At 45.9% G+C, this 13,691-nt stretch overlaps 6 non-coding genes across 6 annotated transcripts; all 6 read right to left on the bottom strand.

Annotated features, from left to right (window-relative positions):
• Positions 1-339: 339 nt before the first annotated feature.
• TRNAG-UCC (transfer RNA glycine (anticodon UCC)) lies at positions 340-411 on the bottom strand. The gene has a single exon. It is a non-coding gene; the product is annotated as a tRNA-Gly (tRNA).
• A 1,533-nt stretch (positions 412-1,944) lies between these two features.
• On the bottom strand, positions 1,945-2,016 carry TRNAG-CCC (transfer RNA glycine (anticodon CCC)). The gene has a single exon. It is a non-coding gene; the product is annotated as a tRNA-Gly (tRNA).
• A 1,526-nt stretch (positions 2,017-3,542) lies between these two features.
• Positions 3,543-3,614, bottom strand: TRNAG-UCC (transfer RNA glycine (anticodon UCC)). Its single transcript has one exon. It is a non-coding gene; the product is annotated as a tRNA-Gly (tRNA).
• A 1,531-nt stretch (positions 3,615-5,145) lies between these two features.
• On the bottom strand, positions 5,146-5,217 carry TRNAG-CCC (transfer RNA glycine (anticodon CCC)). Its single transcript has one exon. It is a non-coding gene; the product is annotated as a tRNA-Gly (tRNA).
• Positions 5,218-6,742: 1,525 nt separating this feature from the next.
• Positions 6,743-6,814, bottom strand: TRNAG-UCC (transfer RNA glycine (anticodon UCC)). The gene has a single exon. It is a non-coding gene; the product is annotated as a tRNA-Gly (tRNA).
• A 1,531-nt stretch (positions 6,815-8,345) lies between these two features.
• Positions 8,346-8,417, bottom strand: TRNAG-CCC (transfer RNA glycine (anticodon CCC)). Its single transcript has one exon. It is a non-coding gene; the product is annotated as a tRNA-Gly (tRNA).
• Between the last annotated feature and the right edge of the window lie 5,274 nt (positions 8,418-13,691).

The following is a 13,691-nucleotide window of genomic DNA, read 5'->3' as shown; positions in this document are numbered from 1 at the left end:
ATCGATGGATCTTGCATATTGTTTTCAGAGGCTAGATATTGCCTAGGAAATGCTTTTTAACATAGAGATGCTGGAGTTATAATGTGTGGTCGGGCCTCAGCCCTTTCATTGTCTGCCCACTGTAAATATTTTTTATCAGCACATGTGAGTGGTGACTCTGCTTTATGAAACTTATCATATATTAGGACAATGAATATAGCAGAAGGGGCAATTGAGATGCTTGCCTACATATTTGTTTATTTTTTATATAACGGCTGATTAATCTGTTCATTATATTTCCATTTTGTGACATGTTGCATTAAAATATATCCTGCTTGCAGAATATATTAGTACTTGTACTGCGTTGGCCGGGAATCGAACCCGGGTCAACTGCTTGGAAGGCAGCTATGCTCACCACTATACCACCAACGCCCTCTGATCTGTGTGCTCTCGGTTCTAAACATTAGGACCCTGAGTTCAATGACTATCTTGCACCAGCTTGAATGGTGCATTTGGTTTAGATACCAACATGAAAAGCAATAGAAAGTTTTTTGCAGAGGGTAAGGAACTGGGATTGAAACCAAGGACAAAGCTGTGCAGAAGAGAAGAATGGAAAGCTGCATTACAAATAATAGATAAGAATATATAGAGGCAGCATGGGAAGCAAAACAGGGAAGAGAAATACAGAACATTCAATTAATTGCCCAGCAGATAGATAAGAGCAGAACAAAAAGGGAAGAATGAAATTCAAAGCCTGCCCATAAAAGTGTTTGAAGGTCCCACCAGTCATTTATGCTTATTATTGTGTGTCTTTACTTTCAAAGTACAGGGTGGATCCTTTGATGATCCCTCTCTTGTATTTCAGCAGACACAGATATTTGAGAAGTCTTTTCTCACATAGCTGGCACAAGCTTGTGCTTTTCCTTGCTGTCAGCGTGGAAAAGACAGCTTGGTCCTTGGAAGGAAAATCAAGCAAAATTAGCAGAGGATGGTTTCGATCCATCGACCTCTGGGTTATGGGCCCAGCACGCTTCCGCTGCGCCACTCTGCTCTGTTGTGAAAGTGTTCTTTTTATGCAGATAGGGAGCATTAAGCAGAGTAGCGTGGGATTGGTCCGGCTCTCACCTCATTTGCATAAGTATATTGCAAGGCATGCTGGGTGCAGAAAAACTTCATCTTCCCCTCTCACAATCAGTCATAACTGAAAGTCAGACACTCTTAGGCACTAGCCGTTTCAGACCTTTATCAAGACAGCAGGTCTTGAACCCTCTCTCTCTCTCTCTCTCTCTCTCTGTGATCCTAGCACTAGCATGCTCAGGATTTGGCTTTACCTGGGAGCCAGAGATCTACCCGGTGAGGGCTTGCCCGGTGTGAGGCTTTTGAGCGTTTGGGAGCGTTCGGGACGTGAGTGGACGTTGGACAGGAAACTCTGCGAATTTGAAGCATCCAACATTCCTGCTGCAGTGAGCGGCTCTTTCCATGGACATCTGCCTCTAGGATTCCTCTCAACTTGCCTTCTGATAAAACATTTTGGGAGCAGCAATTACCTTCGACAGCTACAAGGTGGCTCTACATTCTGGTAAGTGCACAAGTATGCACAAAATGTTAGGGACTTTTGCCAGATTTATCGGTGGATCTTGCATATTTTTTTCAGAGGCTAGATATTGCCTAGAAATGCTTTTTAACATAGAGATGTTGGAGTTATAATGTCTGGTGGGGCCTCACCCCTTCCATTGTTTGCCCACTGTAACATATTTATTACCAGCACATGTGAGTTGTGACTCTGCTTTATAAAACTTATCATATATTAGGACAATGAATGTATCAGAAGGTGCGATTGAGATGTTTGCCTATGTATTTGTTTATTTTTTTATATATGGCTGATTAATCTGTACATGAAATTTCCATTTTGTGACATGTTGCATTAAAATATATCCTGCTTGCAGAATATATAAGCATTTTCACTGCTTTGGCCGGGAATCGAACCCGGGTCAACTGCTTGGGAAGCAGCTATGCTCACCACTATACCACCAACGCCCTCTGATGTGTGTGCTCTCGGTTCTAAATATTACGTTGCCGAAATCAATGACTATCTTGCAACAGCTTCAATGGTGCATTTGGTTTAGATACCAACATGAGAAGTAGTAGAACGTTTTTTGCAGAGGGTAAGGAACTGGGGATTGAAACCAAGGACAAAGTTGTGCAGAAGAGAAGAAATGAAAAGCAACAGTACAAATAGTAGAAATCAGCATATATAGGCAGCATGGGAAGCAAAGCAGGGAAGAGAAAGAGAGAACATTCCATGAAATGCCCAGGAGATAGATAAGAGCAGAAAAAAAAGGGAAGAATGAAATTCAAAGCATGCCCAGAAAGTTGTGTGAAGCTCCCACCAGTCATTTATGGTTATAGTTGTGTGTCTTTGCTTTCAAAGTACAGGGTTGATCCTTTCACGAACACTCTTGTATTACACAGACATAGATAGTTGAGAAGTCTTTTTTCACATAGCTGGCACAAGCTTGCGCTTTTCCTTTCTGGCAGTGTGGAAATGACAGCTTGGTCCTTGGAAGGAAAATCAAGCAAAATTAGCAGAGGATGGTTTCGATCCATCGACCTCTGGGTTATGGGCCCAGCACGCTTCCGCTGCGCCACTCTGCTCGTTTGTGAAAGTGTTCTCTTTATGCAGATGAGGAGGCATTCATAGGAGTGAAGTGGGATTGGTCGGGCTCTCACCTCATTTGCCTAATTATATCGCAAGGCATGCTGGGTGCAGAAAATCTTCATCTTCCCCTCTCACAATCAGTCATAACTGAAAGTCCAGACCCTCTTAGGCACTAGCCGTTTCAGGCCTTTATCAAGACAGCAGCTCTCCGACGCTCTCTGTCTCTCTCTCTGAGATCCTAGTGCTAGCATGCTCAGGATTTGGCTTTACCTGGGAGCCAGAGATCTACCCGGTGAGGGCTTGCCCGGTGTAAGGCTTTTGAGCGTTTGGGAGCGTTCGGTACATGAGAGGAAGTTGGACTGGAAACTGTGTAAATTTGAAGCATCCAACCTTCCTGCTGCAGTCGGAGGATCTTTCCATGGACATCTGCCTTTTGGATTCCTCTAAACTTGCCCTCTGATGAAACATTTTTTGAGCTGCAGTTACCTCCGACGTCTACAAGGTGGCGCTACATTCAGGTGAGGGCACAAGTATGCACAAAATGTTGGCGACTTTTGCCAGATTTATTGATGGATCTTGCATATTGTTTTCAGAGGCTAGATATTGCCTAGGAAATGCTTTTTAACATAGAGATGCTGGAGTTATAATGTGTGGTCGGGCCTCAGCCCTTTCATTGTCTGCCCACTGTAAATATTTTTTATCAGCACATGTGAGTGGTGACTCTGCTTTATGAAACTTATCATATATTAGGACAATGAATATAGCAGAAGGGGCAATTGAGATGCTTGCCTACATATTTGTTTATTTTTTATATAACGGCTGATTAATCTGTTCATTATATTTCCATTTTGTGACATGTTGCATTAAAATATATCCTGCTTGCAGAATATATTAGTACTTGTACTGCGTTGGCCGGGAATCGAACCCGGGTCAACTGCTTGGAAGGCAGCTATGCTCACCACTATACCACCAACGCCCTCTGATCTGTGTGCTCTCGGTTCTAAACATTAGGACCCTGAGTTCAATGACTATCTTGCACCAGCTTGAATGGTGCATTTGGTTTAGATACCAACATGAAAAGCAATAGAAAGTTTTTTGCAGAGGGTAAGGAACTGGGATTGAAACCAAGGACAAAGCTGTGCAGAAGAGAAGAATGGAAAGCTGCATTACAAATAATAGATAAGAATATATAGAGGCAGCATGGGAAGCAAAACAGGGAAGAGAAATACAGAACATTCAATTAATTGCCCAGCAGATAGATAAGAGCAGAACAAAAAGGGAAGAATGAAATTCAAAGCCTGCCCATAAAAGTGTTTGAAGGTCCCACCAGTCATTTATGCTTATTATTGTGTGTCTTTACTTTCAAAGTACAGGGTGGATCCTTTGATGATCCCTCTCTTGTATTTCAGCAGACACAGATATTTGAGAAGTCTTTTCTCACATAGCTGGCACAAGCTTGTGCTTTTCCTTGCTGTCAGCGTGGAAAAGACAGCTTGGTCCTTGGAAGGAAAATCAAGCAAAATTAGCAGAGGATGGTTTCGATCCATCGACCTCTGGGTTATGGGCCCAGCACGCTTCCGCTGCGCCACTCTGCTCTGTTGTGAAAGTGTTCTTTTTATGCAGATAGGGAGCATTAAGCAGAGTAGCGTGGGATTGGTCCGGCTCTCACCTCATTTGCATAAGTATATTGCAAGGCATGCTGGGTGCAGAAAAACTTCATCTTCCCCTCTCACAATCAGTCATAACTGAAAGTCAGACACTCTTAGGCACTAGCCGTTTCAGACCTTTATCAAGACAGCAGGTCTTGAACCCTCTCTCTCTCTCTCTCTCTCTCTGTGATCCTAGCACTAGCATGCTCAGGATTTGGCTTTACCTGGGAGCCAGAGATCTACCCGGTGAGGGCTTGCCCGGTGTGAGGCTTTTGAGCGTTTGGGAGCGTTCGGGACGTGAGTGGACGTTGGACAGGAAACTCTGCGAATTTGAAGCATCCAACATTCCTGCTGCAGTGAGCGGCTCTTTCCATGGACATCTGCCTCTAGGATTCCTCTCAACTTGCCTTCTGATAAAACATTTTGGGAGCAGCAATTACCTTCGACAGCTACAAGGTGGCTCTACATTCTGGTAAGTGCACAAGTATGCACAAAATGTTAGGGACTTTTGCCAGATTTATCGGTGGATCTTGCATATTTTTTTCAGAGGCTAGATATTGCCTAGAAATGCTTTTTAACATAGAGATGTTGGAGTTATAATGTCTGGTGGGGCCTCACCCCTTCCATTGTTTGCCCACTGTAACATATTTATTACCAGCACATGTGAGTTGTGACTCTGCTTTATAAAACTTATCATATATTAGGACAATGAATGTATCAGAAGGTGCGATTGAGATGTTTGCCTATGTATTTGTTTATTTTTTTATATATGGCTGATTAATCTGTACATGAAATTTCCATTTTGTGACATGTTGCATTAAAATATATCCTGCTTGCAGAATATATAAGCATTTTCACTGCGTTGGCCGGGAATCGAACCCGGGTCAACTGCTTGGGAAGCAGCTATGCTCACCACTATACCACCAACGCCCTCTGATGTGTGTGCTCTCGGTTCTAAATATTACGTTGCCGAAATCAATGACTATCTTGCAACAGCTTCAATGGTGCATTTGGTTTAGATACCAACATGAGAAGTAGTAGAACGTTTTTTGCAGAGGGTAAGGAACTGGGGATTGAAACCAAGGACAAAGTTGTGCAGAAGAGAAGAAATGAAAAGCAACAGTACAAATAGTAGAAATCAGCATATATAGGCAGCATGGGAAGCAAAGCAGGGAAGAGAAAGAGAGAACATTCCATGAAATGCCCAGGAGATAGATAAGAGCAGAAAAAAAGGGAAGAATGAAATTCAAAGCATGCCCAGAAAGTTGTGTGAAGCTCCCACCAGTCATTTATGGTTATAGTTGTGTGTCTTTGCTTTCAAAGTACAGGGTTGATCCTTTCACGAACACTCTTGTATTACACAGACATAGATAGTTGAGAAGTCTTTTTTCACATAGCTGGCACAAGCTTGCGCTTTTCCTTTCTGGCAGTGTGGAAATGACAGCTTGGTCCTTGGAAGGAAAATCAAGCAAAATTAGCAGAGGATGGTTTCGATCCATCGACCTCTGGGTTATGGGCCCAGCACGCTTCCGCTGCGCCACTCTGCTCGTTTGTGAAAGTGTTCTCTTTATGCAGATGAGGAGGCATTCATAGGAGTGAAGTGGGATTGGTCGGGCTCTCACCTCATTTGCCTAATTATATCGCAAGGCATGCTGGGTGCAGAAAATCTTCATCTTCCCCTCTCACAATCAGTCATAACTGAAAGTCCAGACCCTCTTAGGCACTAGCCGTTTCAGGCCTTTATCAAGACAGCAGCTCTCCGACGCTCTCTGTCTCTCTCTCTGAGATCCTAGTGCTAGCATGCTCAGGATTTGGCTTTACCTGGGAGCCAGAGATCTACCCGGTGAGGGCTTGCCCGGTGTAAGGCTTTTGAGCGTTTGGGAGCGTTCGGTACATGAGAGGACGTTGGACTGGAAACTGTGTAAATTTGAAGCATCCAACCTTCCTGCTGCAGTCGGAGGATCTTTCCATGGACATCTGCCTTTTGGATTCCTCTAAACTTGCCCTCTGATGAAACATTTTTTGAGCTGCAGTTACCTCCGACGTCTACAAGGTGGCGCTACATTCAGGTGAGGGCACAAGTATGCACAAAATGTTGGCGACTTTTGCCAGATTTATCGATGGATCTTGCATATTGTTTTCAGAGGCTAGATATTGCCTAGGAAATGCTTTTTAACATAGAGATGCTGGAGTTATAATGTGTGGTCGGGCCTCAGCCCTTTCATTGTCTGCCCACTGTAAATATTTTTTATCAGCACATGTGAGTGGTGACTCTGCTTTATGAAACTTATCATATATTAGGACAATGAATATAGCAGAAGGGGCAATTGAGATGCTTGCCTACATATTTGTTTATTTTTTATATAACGGCTGATTAATCTGTTCATTATATTTCCATTTTGTGACATGTTGCATTAAAATATATCCTGCTTGCAGAATATATTAGTACTTGTACTGCGTTGGCCGGGAATCGAACCCGGGTCAACTGCTTGGAAGGCAGCTATGCTCACCACTATACCACCAACGCCCTCTGATCTGTGTGCTCTCGGTTCTAAACATTAGGACCCTGAGTTCAATGACTATCTTGCACCAGCTTGAATGGTGCATTTGGTTTAGATACCAACATGAAAAGCAATAGAAAGTTTTTTGCAGAGGGTAAGGAACTGGGATTGAAACCAAGGACAAAGCTGTGCAGAAGAGAAGAATGGAAAGCTGCATTACAAATAATAGATAAGAATATATAGAGGCAGCATGGGAAGCAAAACAGGGAAGAGAAATACAGAACATTCAATTAATTGCCCAGCAGATAGATAAGAGCAGAACAAAAAGGGAAGAATGAAATTCAAAGCCTGCCCATAAAAGTGTTTGAAGGTCCCACCAGTCATTTATGCTTATTATTGTGTGTCTTTACTTTCAAAGTACAGGGTGGATCCTTTGATGATCCCTCTCTTGTATTTCAGCAGACACAGATATTTGAGAAGTCTTTTCTCACATAGCTGGCACAAGCTTGTGCTTTTCCTTGCTGTCAGCGTGGAAAAGACAGCTTGGTCCTTGGAAGGAAAATCAAGCAAAATTAGCAGAGGATGGTTTCGATCCATCGACCTCTGGGTTATGGGCCCAGCACGCTTCCGCTGCGCCACTCTGCTCTGTTGTGAAAGTGTTCTTTTTATGCAGATAGGGAGCATTAAGCAGAGTAGCGTGGGATTGGTCCGGCTCTCACCTCATTTGCATAAGTATATTGCAAGGCATGCTGGGTGCAGAAAAACTTCATCTTCCCCTCTCACAATCAGTCATAACTGAAAGTCAGACACTCTTAGGCACTAGCCGTTTCAGACCTTTATCAAGACAGCAGGTCTTGAACCCTCTCTCTCTCTCTCTCTCTCTCTGTGATCCTAGCACTAGCATGCTCAGGATTTGGCTTTACCTGGGAGCCAGAGATCTACCCGGTGAGGGCTTGCCCGGTGTGAGGCTTTTGAGCGTTTGGGAGCGTTCGGGACGTGAGTGGACGTTGGACAGGAAACTCTGCGAATTTGAAGCATCCAACATTCCTGCTGCAGTGAGCGGCTCTTTCCATGGACATCTGCCTCTAGGATTCCTCTCAACTTGCCTTCTGATAAAACATTTTGGGAGCAGCAATTACCTTCGACAGCTACAAGGTGGCTCTACATTCTGGTAAGTGCACAAGTATGCACAAAATGTTAGGGACTTTTGCCAGATTTATCGGTGGATCTTGCATATTTTTTTCAGAGGCTAGATATTGCCTAGAAATGCTTTTTAACATAGAGATGTTGGAGTTATAATGTCTGGTGGGGCCTCACCCCTTCCATTGTTTGCCCACTGTAACATATTTATTACCAGCACATGTGAGTTGTGACTCTGCTTTATAAAACTTATCATATATTAGGACAATGAATGTATCAGAAGGTGCGATTGAGATGTTTGCCTATGTATTTGTTTATTTTTTTATATATGGCTGATTAATCTGTACATGAAATTTCCATTTTGTGACATGTTGCATTAAAATATATCCTGCTTGCAGAATATATAAGCATTTTCACTGCTTTGGCCGGGAATCGAACCCGGGTCAACTGCTTGGGAAGCAGCTATGCTCACCACTATACCACCAACGCCCTCTGATGTGTGTGCTCTCGGTTCTAAATATTACGTTGCCGAAATCAATGACTATCTTGCAACAGCTTCAATGGTGCATTTGGTTTAGATACCAACATGAGAAGTAGTAGAACGTTTTTTGCAGAGGGTAAGTGTAGGAAGGTGGATATCTGACTATGGTTACCCCCAAACTTTTTGCCTGGTGTTTAGCTGGTTTTTGACTTAGTTGGCCTGGGATCCTGCTATTCAGGGCCCCAGGCTGATTGCTCTCTCCTTAAAATGGACTCCATGTACCTTAGGTGCATAACACAATTGGAATTGGTTCACCTTATAGGCCCCTGTAACAGTGTACCATAGGTACCCAGGGCATAGGTGTAGCCAAGGCCTGCCAGGGGCTGCAGCATGTATTGTGCCACCCCTGGCCTGGCCTCCATATTTGACACAACTGGCTGATCACTCAGCTGGGGTAAGTTGGTGTAATCACCTCTTACTTAGGTACAGTATGTCTGTGCCTAACCCTAAACTGGACACATATGTTCCTATCAGCCACTCCTATGGAAGGCCTCATCAATGCTGGAGGCAGAGTGCTTGGAAATATGTGAGATGGTGCTCTAGCATGAGCTGAGCCTGTCTGCAGCTGTCGGGAACCACTCCCTAAGCTGTTCCGGGATATTGCCATACCATATACTCTTAAGTGCATTATAATCCTCGCGGTTAAATGCTATCTTTGGTTTGGCTTTATCAAAACATGTCGAGTAAGGTGTCATACGAATTGGAATACTATCCCCTCGCCAGTTCTGGCGACGGGGATAGCATTCCACCCTTCTAGAGGGACACGACATGTGTGTAGCCTTAACCCCGGTTAAAGTTAAACAGAGCCTCAGCTTCACAAAATGGACGCTGCCACCACAGACACAAGTCTGGCCTCCTGCTGCTGACTGAAACTCGGCAGATGGTGGCCTGGACAAAGGGTTTCCTGCCTTGGGAGGTGCGAGCACCACCCCAGACAGGATTTTGTGTATTAGGTAGGACAGGGCTGAAAAGAATCAGACATGCCCGGGGCACACAAGGTGTCCCCGTGCATAGGCCAGTCCAAACCGGTTCTGGGGCCTTCCAGCCCCAGTCCTGGCGCGGAGCTGGACAAAGGAAAGGGGGTGTAACCGCCCCCCTTCCTGGTTCCACCCAGAGGAGGGACCTAGTAGGTGATCCACCCCCAGTTTGGGAATAAGAGGGGGAGCAGTGCCATTGCACAGCAGATCATCCCGAAATCAACTTAAACTAAGAAGAAGACTGGACTTCGACATTCTGCTGCACAGAAGACTGAAGAAGAATCTCCCTTGTGGCCAAGGAGTGACCACCCTGTGAACACAGGCACCAACCAGCAACTCGACGTCTGCTTTGCCGCCGCCTCCCGCCGGAGCCCGAGCCCAGAGCCCGACAAGAACCAGATTCCCAGACCTCTCAGAGCCCGATCCACAGTCCCTGCAAAGAAGGGACCCGTGGAGGCACCGAGTGACGTGGGACCGGACCTCTTGGAAGACACTCGTAAAGCTGACTGCGCAGCTTCTGAGGCATCCTCGACGTTGTGCTTTGGGGACTGAGAACCCCCACCACCGAGCAGCCCTTGCACCGAAGATCAGCCCCCCAGCATCTCCACGATCTGCGTGGGGCCCTTTTGCACTGTGCCACTCGACGCGCCATCCCGGCCACTAGCCACGCGGCCAGCGGCCATCTTGGCGACGAACCCGAAGATTTAAACAGCAGGTCTGGTTGCTCCAGACCTACCCAAGCTCCTGTGAAAAGGAGCACCCGCTCTGACCTTGCTGGTCCGAGTGAACAGCATCTTTCAACTTCTGCGTGGCTTGCATTTGCCAAGGCCTGTTTGCTCCGATCAGGTCGCCGACACCGCCAACAGCGAGAAGCCTACGTGGGACAGCTCGTGACCGACTCCTGGACGTCCTCGACCCCGGGTATCCACGTGGCTGCAGAAAGAAGCTACCCGACAACGCCTGTTTGCACCCGACATCACCTGGTTCCACTCTGGTTCCACGGCAGTCACTGGCTAGTGACTTTGAACACTGTCCCCTCTGCTTTCAGGTCTTCACATCTACAGATCCACCCTTGGATCCACCGGAACTCTTCTCATCGAGCCGCCTGCAGCATCTCCTGCTCCAAGCACCATCGACCAGCGTGACGAAACCCGACACATCTTCGACCCTGTGCACCCGCTTCCTGTGGGTGAGGTAACTCAGCTCCGCCGGTGCTCCTGCACTGGTACACATCCCAAGGGCCTGTGTTTTAAGTTTCAGCTCCGTAGGTCACTCGGAAGGTTCCTAACTTTCTAACTTTGTGCTTTTTACGCACCATAGACTTTGTATTGAGAAGTGCGTGCACTTTGAACACTGCACCCGAGTCCCGTGGGCCTCTCCCGACTTAGTTAACTCCAGTCTCGAATAGCTCCAGCGATTCCCAAGGCCCTAGGCCTCTTCACTTTCCTTTAGGTATCTCTTATACCACTTATTTAGTATATGGTTTAGGTGGCCCCTAGGGCTCATCCATATTGTGCAACTTTTGTGTATTTTAAACTGTCTTGTGATTTTACGCTTGTGCTTCTGTGCTCATAAAGAGTCCAGGGGATTTTAATAGTTAATAAATCAATATATATTTTCAATATATATCTGTGTGGTGTCCCTTTCATTTGGTATTCAAGGGGGTTGTGTATGGTAGAACAGCTGGCTTCACATGCCTTTCAGAGTTTAGCCTAAGACTGCTTTGTCCACGTTACCACTAGGATAACTGGTCTACAAGGTTGAATTACAACCATCATCATAAGGGTTGCTTGGCATGGTACAAAGTGATCACTAGAACTAGTGAGCATTATATACCAGGCCAACTTCTCACATTGGTGAGCAGCGGATTGGGATCTGAGCTTGCTGTTGTTTTACCATTACAATCTTTGAGATTATCATCTGAAAGATCACACAGGTACCTGCTAGGTACATATAAAACAAGACTAGTATACTTAAGTTCTACTGAACTTAGTTGTTGTAGAGCAAAGGGAGTAGCACACCCTAGCTACAACTACTAGATAGGTTTAGTAGGTAAACACCAGTGTAGGTAGATTGCAACACATCCACCCACACTAGAGCAATGTCTGGAGCAGAGGGTTCCACTGGGAATGTCTCTGTTGAGAGTGACCCTCCAAGGGCACCATCCAAATTTGCTACTTTTCCTTTTAAGGAATTAAGACAGCTTTGTGTCTTAAGGGGTCTGAAGACAGGGCCTACCCCTACTACAGACCACCTAAGAGAGCTCTTGGATCAGTCTGAGGCTCTAAAGACCTCTAAAGCAAACCCCACAGGGAATGCTGAAGGAGGCCATCCTTCAGAGGATGACACTGTAGACACCCCTACCCCTATCATCCTAGTAGATGAGGAAGCCTCCACCACTGGAGCTCCTCAGGTAGATGAAGAGGAAGAGGAAGAAGAAGAGGAGGAAGAGGTGGAAAGCAGTGAGTCAGATGATGACAGAAATAGTCAGGTGCTGGTCAGTAGACTGAACCAGGCTAACTTAAGTCAACTTGGGAATGAATCAGGTAACAACCCATTCAGACCCCCAGGTGGACTTAACCAGGGCCATAGGAGGAGGAGGCATCACTCAGGTGAATCCAATACCTCCCATGTCTCTAGAGGCTCTCATGGTCACTCCAGGAAGGAGATGACTAGCCCTCAGAGAAGGGAACATGAGGCCAAGATGAGAGAGGCTGAGCTTAGGATCCAGAGGCAAGAACTAGAGGTTGCCCTGGCCAAGGAGAAACTTGCTAGAGCAAGACAGCCTAGAGAGAGTGGATTAGGATCCACTGGTGGCAGCACTATCCAGAAGGATAAAGACAGGTCTTTTGATACAAGAAACCTGAGTAAGATTGTGCCCCCCTACAAAGCTGGGGATGATATCCACAAATGGATGACTGCACTTGAGAGAGCCTGCATGGTACAGCAGATTCCTCAGGAGCAGTGGGCAGCAATCTTGTGGCTCTCCTTTGAAGGTAGAGGCAGAGACAGACTCCTCACAGTTAGTGATGAGGATTCTAGAAACTACATGGTCCTGAAGAGTGCTCTGATTGATGGGTTAGGCTTAACCACTGAACAGTACAGGTTAATGTTCAGAGATACCCAGAAGACACAGACTCAGGACTGGTCTGAATTTGTTGAGTGTGCCACTAAGGCTCTGGAGGGCTGGTTGCTGGGAAGTAAGGTTACTGACTATACAGGATTGTATAATTTAATTATGAGAGAGCAAATCTTAAGTAATTGTCAAAATCAGCTTCTACATCAGCACCTGGTTGACTCTGATCTGACCTCCCCACAAGAATTGGGTAGGAGGGCAGACAAATGGGTCAGAACCAGGATCAGGCCTAAGAACCAGGGTGGTGACCAAAAGAAAGAGACTACCAAGCCTCAAGAGAAGGGTGGGGATAAAAGTAAGGAAAAGACTTCCCCAGGGCCCCAAAACTCCAAGAATGGGGGTGGGTCCCAAGACACTTCTGCATCCCAGAAAAAGCCTTATTGTCATACCTGTAAACAGGTGGGGCATTACAAAACAGATAGCTGTTGTCCCAAGAATGGCAATAAGGAGAATATACCTCCAGGTAAGGCTCCAACACCTCCTGTCACTGTTAGCAGTGGTCCCCCAGGTGGTGGGAGCACCCCCAAGAATTTGGGTGGGTTTACTTTTGGAGGACAGGTGGACTCTGGCCTATCCAGGTCCCCTAACTCAGATACTCTTGTCTATGAGACTGGCATGGGGTTTGCCAATTTCACAGCTTGCCCAAACACTTTGAGCAAGTATAGACAGGAGCCCCTCATCAATGGTTTGAAAGTTGAGGCCTTCAGAGACACAGGGGCTAGCATCACCATGGTGGCTGAATGTCTAGTCCCCTCAAGGCAACTTTTACCTGATGCCAGATATCAGGTGACAAACATTGATGGCATAGAAACCAATCATCCCATGGCAGTAGTCAATCTTAGCTGGGGAGGTGTCACTGGCCCAAAGAGAGTGGCAGTGTCAGCAAACTTGCCTGTAGATTGCCTACTGGGTAATGATTTGGAAATCTCAGCCTGGGCTGAGGTTGAACAGCAAACCCATTCTAGAATGGTACATCTCCATGGAAAGGTTAGTGGGGCTGTAATGGCTACAGCCCCAATTCAAGATGTCCTTCCTGAAAAGGTTGGGAGGGCTGAGCAAACCTCAGCCCCATCTTTAGATAACTTCCCTCCTGGAAAGAGTAGCAGGGC

Source organism: Lissotriton vulgaris, chromosome 2_1, assembly GCF_964263255.1.
Source record: "Lissotriton vulgaris chromosome 2_1, aLisVul1.2, whole genome shotgun sequence".
NCBI classification, from domain to species: domain Eukaryota; kingdom Metazoa; phylum Chordata; class Amphibia; order Caudata; family Salamandridae; genus Lissotriton; species Lissotriton vulgaris.
This window is presented reverse-complemented; position numbering and strand designations above follow the sequence as displayed.